Genomic DNA, 12,612 nt, shown 5'->3' on the forward strand with positions numbered 1-12,612 from the left:
AGTGTTGGCCAGTAATACAATTAATGCATTTATATGAACTTGGGAAGTCAGATAATTGGGAGTGTAATTTTTAGACGGTTAAGTATGACTGCCTTTTTTTTATTTTTCAGTGTTTTTTTTATGTAGTTATCAGTCCATAATTGCAGTGGTGCTGTCAGTCCTATGAGAGCAACTGTTCATATGGAGTGTTCTGTCTTTAGCCACTTAGGCTTCACTGAAGTTCTTCACTAAAGCTCTGTAGTAAAGCCTGCTATAGCGCTTCAGAAACTGAAGGTGGCAGTAGGAGGCACCAGCTACTTTTTACAGTGTCCTCTACAACAGTGGTTTTTAACCTGTTTGAGGTGCTGCAATTCTTTTTTTTATTTTGTAATGTAAAAATAATTTAAAATATATAAATACTACAGTCACATGACTGTATAGTAGTACAGTCACATGACAGGCAGAGTGAGCTAGCTAGCAAATTAATATGCTAGTTACATTATTAATGAGAGTTATATTGAAGAAGCTGTGCAGTGTTATGTGTTTTACACATGAATAAATGCTTAAAAAGTATATATATATATATATATATATATATATATATATATATATATACAAAATATATATGAGAGACCTCTGCTCTGGAATGTTCTCACAATTGCAAAAGTAATTTCAAAGCTGCTCTCCTGTCTTTTCATTTCTCTCCTGTTTTAACGGTTGGTGGAACTTAAAGCACATTTAAAATTTCAATTCAATTTCACATAATGGTTTTGGTAGAACAGGCTTGGTTTATTTGCACTAAAAAGGTTGTTTTATAGAGAACCTGGGGCTGTTTTGTGTGAGTGTGTGGGCTTTTCTTTGGGCAGCTAATGCTAGCTAATTGTCGCTATGCATGTGTGCAGCAGGTGAGCTAGCTAGCATCTGCTGATTCATTCCTCCCAGTGAATTAATTTTTGTTTTTTTTTTAACTGAAAGACAATTTTCAGGCAATTTTATAAATTTACTGCTATTTTTTTACACAGCCTGCAGTATATTAATTTTGCCTGAGTGTGTACATTCTCCAAGTGTATTTTCCTCACCCCTAAGTTGACAGTGTGTAAAAAAATATATAATGTGTGGCCACAATTTATTAAAATGTGGGATAGAGATCCTAGTGCTTGGCCGTGACTAGGGGTGTGCCATATCATATCGTACATGATAATATCGCCAACATTTTGAATATCGTGAACGATATTATACCCTGAAATATCGTGCCATAACACTCACCCCTAATTATCACATCAGTATATTACTTTTTTGCTGTTTTAAGCAAAAGAAAAATTCACACTGTTCTCATTTCCTATTAAATATCTACTAGACACAGATATATTTGTCCAGTATCACTTATTTTACTTTAATCCTGGGTATATGGAGATATTTGGTGTGCATTGTTATTATTAGTGTCATGACATTCGGGATCATTGACTTCTGTTACAAATCTGCTAAAATTCTTGTAATTTTTATATATCTCATTTAGTGGTGTGCTGTATCATATCGTATACAATAATCAAATGTAAGTTTTGTTTTGTTGCAGTAGTATATTTTTTATTTTTTCGACACATATCACCAAGAGTATCGTTATCGCGATAATACCATGAAATATCGTGGTATTATTTTAGGGCCATATCGCCCACCCCTAGCCGTGAATTGAGGCGTGGGAACCAGATAATTAACTCCTATATTCTTTTGATATGAATGTCAGGGATAGTAAAATAAATGAATCCACTAAATTCAAGTGAGATCTAGATGCTAAACATGTAATGTGAATTTTGTTTTATGGTTTTATAGCTCTACGAAAGTGTAAATGACATTGTATATGTAAAGACCACATCCCATGTACACCATTCATCGTCATTCTTTACATACATTTCTATGAAGCCAGTAATAAGTAATATATCTATCATGTAGTACAGATTTAAATATTTCCACACTGTAAGATAATACCGGTAACCATCTTGACACCTTGCCCATGCTTTTCCTTTTTTTCTTAATGCTATTAATTTGTTTAAAAAAAATCATGAGGTTCTCATGTTTTGGTCTGAAATGATTCCTCTAAAGGAGGGAAAGTGGAGCTTCTTTTCCGTGGTGGTGCTGATGATGCTGGGAGGATGGTGGGGTGGCTCACCCTTGGCTTGACATTCTTCTGCACGGGGCATAAAATAAGCTCTTGGCCCATGTTGGTTCGTCCCTGAAGTGAGAGAGGGAAGATATTTTTAACCAGGAAATGTGGGTTGCTGTCTTTTTTTTTTTTTTTCCTCAGCTGGTGCGAGAGGGAGGGGTGTTAATAAGCAAACCCCAGATTCTACTGCCCTGCCATGGGGCTAGAACAGGAGCCCATCTTTCTGGCTCACGGCTCTCCTCTCTTCAAAAAAAAAAAAAAAAAAAATACAACTCTTATAATTCTAGTAATTACATGATAAAAAAATAGGAGTCATTTTATGTTGGTTATCATATACTTGCTATCATATACTACTATCATATAGCTCATGAGAATTCAAATCATTCAGTATGTCGCTTTATACAATGTGTATATCAGTTGATTTGGATGTACTGTTGGATGCACTGCAAGAGTGTAGCTAAGGGTGTACTCACATTTGTTGCCAGCAATTTAGACATTATAGTAATGGTTGTGTGTTGAGTTATTTTGAGGGCACAGCAAATTTACACTGTTTTACAAGCTGCACCACAGTATGTGGTAATGATTGTGACCAATGGCATCTGGCTAGAATTGTTCGTGTGAAACCTTGCAGAAATCCCATCCGCAATCAATACAAGAAACCCTACAGAACACAAACTCATGAAAGTAAACATCAGTGAATGTTATAAAAAACACTTAGCAACATTTTTAGAAGGTTTCAGGAAGGTTAGCTTATAATGTTTTGAAAAGGTTTGACATAATAATAATCTGCATCACATCGTTATTAGAATGTTCCAAACACAACGTTAAATCAAGGTAAATCAATACTAAATTTGTAAAAAAAAATAAATAAATAAATAATAAAAGTAACATTCCTAAAAACTAAAAATGAAAACATTGACGCTGCAGGTTGAAATGTTCTATGAACATTCAGAAAAATTGACAGATTGAATGTTCTAAGAATGTTAACTCTCAGAAAACTATCTACTTCCAAAAATTGTTGTGGCCATTTGGCATGTCAGTGTATATGACCATATCGTCTCTGTCCAAGGAAAAACAAGTATCTCCAAAACAGCCACTTTACAGAGGAGAAAAAAAAATTCTAAAGTTTCAATGGAAGTCAATGTAAAAAGAGATCATTTGAAGTATTTTTTTATTGGTCTGTTCATCAACAAATTTTGGCACATTATAAGTTGACAGTTTGCCTGTTAAAGTATGTAGTAAACTAAAAATGAACAAAAATGGAGTTACTTGTTTTTCATTGGACAGTGAGGATATGAGTTTAAAAAATCAGAAAGGAAGTGCATTTTGGATTTGTTTGTTTGTTATTAATTAGTCTATGGAATTCTCTGCTTGTGTAGCTGTGTAATGTATATACAGTATAGTGTATAGGAAAACAGTAATATCACAGTAGCTTTTGATTCAAGCGTTAATAAAATTACTAAATCAGGAGTCCCGGCTAACTAACGTCATCCGCCCAGCCACTGGAAATGAAGCACTCAGATTCAGATGCAGCCGGCTCTCGGCGAATGCTCTGGAATGCTAAACGGCACCACAGGGGACGAATTGGAAATGTTTATTTTTGGTGGTGGAGATGAAGCAGCACCCACTGATGCTCTTATCGCCATTGTCCCATGGCAGGGAAGCGATAGGGAAGCCGTCTGGGCCTCGGTGGCTGCGAGACGGCATGTGGCATTTAGAATTAATCTGGCGTGGCGCTTAACATATCTGTCCATAAGCGATTGCCAGTGTTCATTATTACTGCGCCCGGGTTTACGCAGCCGTGACGCAATGCTATCCTTCATGCTCCAGCAGAAAGGCCGAACAGTTATTTTGGTTAATGTGGTATGATGCATGCCAACGCGGTTTACTGTACCTCAAGCAGACAATTAAGCAAATTAGTCGCCCACTCATACAGACAGCCAGACTCCGCTGTCTCCATAGCCTGCTCACGCTAATTGAGTAGCTAGCGATTTCATGACACTGGGCTATTATTATTATAAGACTGCATAAGCTCACAACAGCAGCTCACAGCACACAATTCCAGGCCACGGACCCCGGCAACGGACCCCCAGAGTCAACGCGAAGTGTTGCTGCGGTCATTCATCACGCTGCCCCTCTTATGTCACACACTATAGGGCGTCCATACCCCAAGGTCATCCGATGAGCACAGAGGAACACTGGAGGACAGAGCCGGGGGATTCGACCCCGCCTCCTGCATACGGTTGACCCTCTGTTCTCCGACCAGCTCCTGCACCCCTCTCCTCCACAGGTCCCCGCCCCTCTCCAGCGCTGGACCCTGTGTTGCCCCCCGAGGCCAAAGTCTGTGAATTCAGCTCCGGCCTTCCAGCTCCGCTCAGCTGTCACATTGCATCTCTCGCGCCTGCCGACAGTGGACGCGAGAGTGCCAGGCCCTTTCGCTCCCTGTCTTCCCTCCTCTCTCGCCCGCCTACCCACCCCAATGCCCAGCCCAGGACGGGCACTGTCTAATCACTGCCTGCCTTCGCCTGCGCACTTTCTCTTTTCTCTCACTTTCTGTGTCTCTCACTCTTTATTTCTCTCTCTCTTTCTTTTTTTACCTCTGCCTTGGTTCCATTCTTTCTGTTTATTGTCAGTTTACATATTTCTTGTTTCTGTATATTTCTGTCATTGCTTTTTTCTTCATGTTATCTCTTCCCTATGTTTCCTTTCTCTCTCTCCCTTTTCCTTTTATAGCTCATCCCATCTTTCTGTCATCTTTGTTTTGTCATTTGTTCTGTTCTTTTTCTCTCTCATACTTTCATCCTTTTTTCAATCCTCTTTTCCTTTATCTTCTTCGTTCCCTTTCTATCTCTGACTTTTTCTTCATATATTATATTTGTCCATCTGTATTCTTCATTCTTTTTGTCATTTTTCTTTATGCCAATATCTATATATCTATCTATGTATCTATCTACAGTATATGTCTATCTATCCACAGTCTCTCTATACATTGTACAGCAAACTCTACAGTCTCTAGGCTATATGAAATAAACCAATCAATTATTATCACAACTATTTTAATAAGTGATTTCAACACAAAAGTACTACTTTAAATGACTACTGCAGCCTCAGAATTATACAACTCCTTTATAACAAGAATGTTTAATACTAATAGTTCAAAAGCGGTTTCAGTACTTTTGCTTGAATGCAGACATGGTGCATTGGTAGACTCCAGCTTAGCACTGAACAATCTTAGCACAGTCCTCTTGGGCAGTGGCCTTCACTTTCCTCAAATCCCACTAAAGACTTTCAGTGGAGTTTAAGTCAAGCGACAGTGACAGGCATGCCAAAATCTTCAGGGACTTCTTCTGAAACCATGCTTTGGTGGACTGGTTGGGGTAATTGTTCTGTTGTAAGATCCAATGACGACCAAGCTTCATCTTCCTCACAGAAGGCACTATGTTGTCTCCAAGGATTTTCTGGTAGGTGATTGAATCTACCTTACCCTCCATATGCTGCAGGTTTCCATAGCCACTTCCATGCTTCATGGCATACGTGTTTGTGTGCTACTGTGTTACTGTGTTATGACTTAATTGCTCTGCTGATGTAAATGTATAACTAATATATAACTACTGTGGTACATTTCCGACTAAAATTATAAGCACTACTGAGGTAAAAAATATGATTAGTATATGACTAGTATGGTAATAAATCACGTAATTGCTCTGCTATGCAAATGTATGATAAGTATAAGACTACTGTGGTAAATGTATGGCTTAATTTATGAGCACTGCTTAGGTAAATTCATGATTAATATATGATTACTGTGGTACATTTCTGACTAAAATTATGAACATTATTAGGGTAGACATTATTAGGCACTGCTGAGGTAATATGTGTGATTAGTATATGACTACTAGGGAAAAATCATAACTAAAATCTCACTGCTGAGGTGAATGTATGATTAGTATATAACTACATTTATGAGCACTACTAAAGTAAATGTCTGACCAAAAGGTTTTAATCTGTAGTCTTGTACAGAAATACAAAAAATACATTTAATTTTTGCAATGGTGAAAAAAGTGGCAAAAAAAACAGTACTCTGCCTTCGGTCAAATGTAAAATCTTGCTTTGTTTCTGTTTCTAACAAAACAATTGATTTTGGTGTATTTCTAGTGTAAAGCCTATCAAATAAAAATCTCTCTACAGGTCAATCTGAGTGTGACAAAGAAAACTAGGGAGAAAAAACTTCGCTCAAACAAATAAATATATAAAAAAGTGAACTATGGCAACCTGCAGGGAATAAAGTCTAATGGATCCGAAAAAATAGGGCAGGAGACAAAGGAGCTTTCTATCTGGGGAAAAGAAAAGATTCAGCAGGTGGTGGAGAGGCAGTAGACTGGCACAGAGTCTGAAAGAGCATCTGTGCAACAGGGCACTGATGGGTCCTGACAAAGTGGACGCAGGGCGAGAGACAGAACGAGCAATTGGGGAAAAACATGAAGAAAGATATGAGAAGGGTGAGGCTTAAAAGCTCTTGTCGAGGCGCCACCATGCCACCGGCACACTTTAAAGCCATCTGAAGTGCACCTACACCGGCCAGAAGAGCCCGGCCTAGCAGAGGGAGCCGTCAGATGCTCGTCTCGCTGCTGCCGAGGGCCAGAGAGTCCATTGCGTCTTAATGCTTCAGAGCACAAAGGGCTGTAAGTGAGCACTTGCACAGCGGGAATCGAGGACACTCCAGCGCTAGTGCTCCTCCAGATGTGTCATGTGGTCAGAAGGGGGCAAAAGGCCTACGTGAAGGTCATCTATAGGCGGCTGTATGGGTTATAGTACTGTGAGGGCTTGTTTGATAGTGAGCAGTATGTTTTCCAGTTTGCAGTACAATGTAAGAATACATTCTGTTTGAGATAGAGATTATTTTATGAAGCCATATGTATGTGTAATGAAAAGGTCAGTTATTGTTAGGCCTGTTCTGAATACTTTAGTATGCTTGAAACTGATTAGTTTTATATTACTGAACATGCATGTTAGGTAATTGGTAGTAATCCATGGTAAATTAAGCTTTATTCATGATTTGAATCCTTTTTGTTCTTTTTTGCTCAATCATTTATACACATTCTGCACCATTCTACAACATTCTAGTTCATTGCAAACAGTACGAACTTGACATATTTTATGTTTTATCTGCTGAAATTCATTTCATTTATTAACATAAACTACACCCATTCCTAAATTTTAGGCCTGCAACACATTCCAAAGTACAAAAAAATGTGTAGTATGTGGTTTTGCATTGTCTTGTTGAAAAATGCATGAATGTTCCTAGAAAATATGTAGTCTTGAAGGCAGTGATTGTTGTTCTAAAGTATCATTGTAGCCCACAAGCCCCATACCACGACAGACCCTGGCTTTTGGGTTTATTGCTGATAACAGTCTGGATGGTCCTTGCAGTCTTTGGGCTGCAGCTCACGGTGTCTCTTTCTTTAAAAAAAAAAAAAAGATGGACTAATGACTTGTTTCTACTGTGTGATGCTTCATCTCAAATGCCCCTGAACCCAACTATCAGCAAAAAGACTGAAGAGGTATTTTGTCTGAAACAGAATTTTTACAGGACACAGTAAGACACATATGTACTGTCATATTGTATGTGGGATTGTTCATTTCATGTTTATTTGTCTGGTCTGGCTTTAAAACTTTCTCTGAAGACATTGGAAGGCATGGGGGTTCTACACCTATGTACTTCTTTTCTTTCTAGAAGATCCCATGCATGCACCTGAATTGTATATGTTACACTGCAGTCTTGAAGATTGTTTTGCATTTGTTGTATTAGTTTTTTTGTGTTTTGTTCTCTCTTTTTTTAGACTGTCAGGCAAGGCTGTTGTAATTAACATAAGCAAATTTACATGCATTAGAAACCAAAGAAACCATGGATACTACAGATTATCCATGATTCACAGTTCAGAATCAAGAGCATCAATAGGATGCAGTGATGTATGTATTCAGTGCTGCTCTGAAAGCAGAATATTTTTATTACTAACAACATTATACAGCAAGTGTTAAACCAACGGGACATGAACAGCATTGCTGTCATGATTTACATAAGCTTTGCGCCGGCTCTCGTTCCTGCAGCTTTATTCATCGCATAAAAACGATGGTGCCGATAACGTCATGTCGGAAGGTTTTCTTATTTTGTGTAAAGTACTCTGCACAGATAAGTCCCAAATTCCACTCAGACGCAGCAGGGTGCTGACGACATGTTGGACGCCTGGATTGTGTGCCCTGTCTGCAGAGTTTATCTGCAGTGAAAAGCCATTCCTGAACCTTCGGAATCTGCCTTTGTGCCTGGAGAGAATGCCCCACTTACGGAACGAAGCTGCCGCTCCCTAAAGAAAACACAACACAGCATGCTGTTTGTCTCCGAGTCAGGCAGAGAGACCTGGCTGTCTCAGGGACGGATTGATTCACAGAAAGGGCAGTCACACGTCAATAGGCTCCAAGACCATCAAAACAGCGCCTGGCAAAAAATAGAAAACTCAAGTGACCACCTTCCGACTTGATATTGAACTTCGCAAAGACAGCCTGAAAGAGAAAGGGACGGGGGGGCTGGTGGGGTGAAGGTAAACATAGGATGTCAGTTCTTCAATTTCACGCAAGAGTGAGTAGCATCATTGCAGTGTATCCCAATAATAAAGAAAGTGGTGGCATGCATTGTAATTACCTCTGCTTGCTAAGCTCCTAGCCTGGCTGCATCTTCTCCTCCAGGAGGCCACTGCTATCAGGCCATGCCTCCCTTGGCTTTCCCTTGGGTCACTGGCAGACCAAAGTGAGAGGGCAGGGGTGGCAATCGCCCACTTTGGTGGGCCCATGGCTAAAAAGCCAAAAACGTGGCTAAAATACCTTCTAAAGTGGCTGTTCATAAACTTTTTTTTTAGTTTGAAGTCCCTTGTGGAAGGTAGATACCAATGTGGCCCCCAGCTCTTACTCTTTACAGAGTAAAGAAATAAAACTGCAGGTTTTGCAATGTGCTCTTTGATTTTTTAATTTTTTTTTTTATTTTGGGCACCACTTTTTAAGAAATGGCCAAATTGCAAACAATCTTTAATATTTTTCTGTGCCCTCAGGTTGAGAACTGTTGGTTTAGAGGTGCAAAAATGAGAAAAAATGAGAAATGAGAACTAGTGGGCCTCTTCTTGCACTAAACTATAAAGATGTGCCTCTAAATCACAGAATTTAGATAATTTGTCTTAATCAATGCTCAATGCCCAATCTATGGGTGCCCTTCTACACTTCCAATAAAAAGGGCACTTAGTGACATTAAGAATTGTTGCCACTTCTACTAGACATTGTCCCAGAATGTGCCACAGAGGTGTCAAGTAACAAAGTACAAATACTTTGTTACCTTACATAAGTAGTAATTTTCAGTATACTTCAGCGTTGATACTTGATATTAAACTTCTACATAAGTATTTTAAACCCTAGTAGGTTTTTTTTTTGCCTGAGTACTAAATGTGAAGACCTTTTGAGACCTTTGGGGGTGACAAAACATGATGAAATGCCTGATTAAATGTTCCCAATAGTTGCCATTACAATGGGATGAACTGTGTATGATTTGACAAGATAGTTCAAGTAAATTGTTGTCAATTATGGCAAAACTCATTCCAATTCTGAATTTAGCATCAATTCCAACTATTTATGTTTCCAGTTGTAGCCAGGCCCAATTGTCATGTAGTAGTGTGTGCCCCTTTATTTTTTTTTTGCCTTTTGTCCTTCAAGCAGCCTGAGTATGCCATTGCCTCTGGTTCTGCGATCTTCAGGCTGTCAGTTTATGTGTGTATGTGTGAGTTTAAGGTGTGTGTGGTGTCTAAACACCACCTCGCATGCCGCACGACTTGGCAGGAAGAAGGGCACCACGCTTGTCCCCGCATTTCACCCCTTTCTAGCCCCAGCGCTGCCAGTATCGACTGCCACGTCCATCAGAGAGCCCTTGGCAGCTCTCTCTAGGGTCCCCCTCTCAGCTGACAGGAGCCAAGAAGAGGCAGGCAGGAACCAAGGACACCTGTCACACCAGCAGGTCCCCATCTCCTCACCCGCTACCTCAACCTGATCAATATGGAAGTGGGGGATGACGCACACATGGCACACAATTAGTCTCGCAAACTCATTCACACACACACACACATTCATACACACCTACGCACACTTCTGCCAGCAAGAAAGCAGGAGCTCTGCAGGGCCATGGCGGCCATTAGCTTTTTGATTGCGTTACTAGTCTTAAGCATGATTGATGCAAAGACGTGTGAATAGCGATGCTTCTACTGGAGCCATGAGGGAGGAGACATCAATCAATCAGTGAAGCTGCTGCATTTAGACGTGTTGTTATCGGGTTTGGGATCTGAAACCTGGAGAGAATGAAATACTTGTTTGTTTGACAAGAATATATCCCAGATACCACTGAGCCCTGAGAAGCCAACACCAGTTTTAGATATTGTTATGGTAACTTTACTTTGATGATCCATTTGATGGCCTCATTGATGCTTAGCTGACATTTAACTAACATTTAACTGAATGTCTATTAACTGCAACTTAAGCATATGTTGAATGTAAATGATTCAAAATAGAACATAACCCTACAACTAACCCTAACCTTAACCCTTAATCAAGCCTAAAATCTAACCCTACACCTAACCCTAACCTTAACCCTTAATCAACCCTAAAATCTAACCCTACACCTAACCCTAACCTTAACCCTTAATCAACCCTAAAATCTAACCCTACACCTAACCCTAACCTTAACCCTTAATCAACCCTAAAATCTAACCCTACACTTAACCCTAACCTTAACCCTTAATCAACCCTAAAATCTAACCCTACATATAACCCTAACTTTAACCATTAATCAACCCTAAAATCTATCCCTACACCTAACAATAACCTTAACCCTTAATCAACCCTACAATCTAACCCTACACCTAACCTTAATCAACCCTAAAAACTAACCCTAACCTAAAATCTAACCCTACACCTAACCCTAACCTTAACCCTTAATCAAGCCTAAAATCTAACCCTACACCTAACCCTTAATCATCAATCAACCTTAAAATCTAACCCTACACCTAACCTTAACTCTTAATCAACCCTAAAATCTAACCCTACACATAACCCTAACTTTAACCATTAATCAACCCTAAAATCTAACCCTACACCTAACCCTAACCTTCATCAACCCTAAAATATAACCCTTCACTTAACCCTAACCTTAACCCGTACTGTACTGTCATCCCATCTTAATCACCCCCATCACTTGGACTATTGTCTTCTGTCTTAAGCATGTCTATTTGTGTATTGTACATATAGTGTCTCTCATTCTTTTTATTATATATCTTATTTTCACCCCCATCATTATTGCACTATTGTCTTCTGTCTCACGTATGGCTACTGTGTCCTTATTGTATTGTACATATAGTGTCTCCCATACTTTTATATTATATATCTATTTCTGTACTTGCTGTAATTTGGGAAGGAGAGTAACGTAATTTCAATTCTCTGTATGTCCTGTACATATGCAGTATTGACAATAAAACTACTTGACTTGACTTGAACCCTTAATCAACCATACAATCTAACCCTACTCCTAACCCTAACCTTACTGGATAATCAACCCTAAAATGTAACCATACACTTAACCCTAACCTTAACCCTAGCCTTATCCATTAATCAACCCTAAAATCTAACCCTACACCTAACCCTAACCTTAACCCTAACCTTATCCATTAATCAACCCTAAAATCTAACCCTAACCTTAACCCTAACCTTATCCATTAATCAACCCTAAATTCTAACCCTACACCTAACCCTAACCTTAACTTGGAGGGTTGGATGTTGGGTCATTAGAGAATCATTTACTTTCACCTTTCAGTTTAATTGCATTTAATAGACATGCAGTTGAACGTGCGACTCCTGTGTTCTTGATCCTGTGTCATATGTTCAGGTAAGACCAACCCCCCTAAATCAAGAAAATAGCAATGTTTCTGTGCCATGAGGGAGGAGACATCAATCAATCAATCAGTCAGTCAGTCAGTCAATCAGTTGTTATTGGATGGGATCTTAAATCTGGAGAGCATGCAGTACTGATTTGTCCAACAAGAATACACATGTCAACGGTGTCATGGTTCATCCCAGATGCTTATGACCCCAGAGAAGTCAATACTGCTTCTGGGCATGGTTAACATAAGGCAAGGATGCACAACCTTAGCCCTAGATGGCTTGTCTCCAGTAAAGTTTGTTTTCCTATTTAAATGCACCAAACGTAAGGTAATTACCAGACAGTGTGAATGTGTTTAAGTAGGGCAACTACAAACATTTGCTATAGACTGACCTTCAGAACTGGAAGTTGTGCCCTCCTGATATAAGGCTTCTTTTCTGAACAGTAATGCTTTATGTGAAAATTGTGAATGTTATTCTAAATCTATATTGCAGTTCTTGAAAAGGTTTGTCAA

This window comes from Astyanax mexicanus, chromosome 9, assembly GCF_023375975.1.
Source record: "Astyanax mexicanus isolate ESR-SI-001 chromosome 9, AstMex3_surface, whole genome shotgun sequence".
NCBI lineage: Eukaryota > Metazoa > Chordata > Actinopteri > Characiformes > Acestrorhamphidae > Astyanax > Astyanax mexicanus.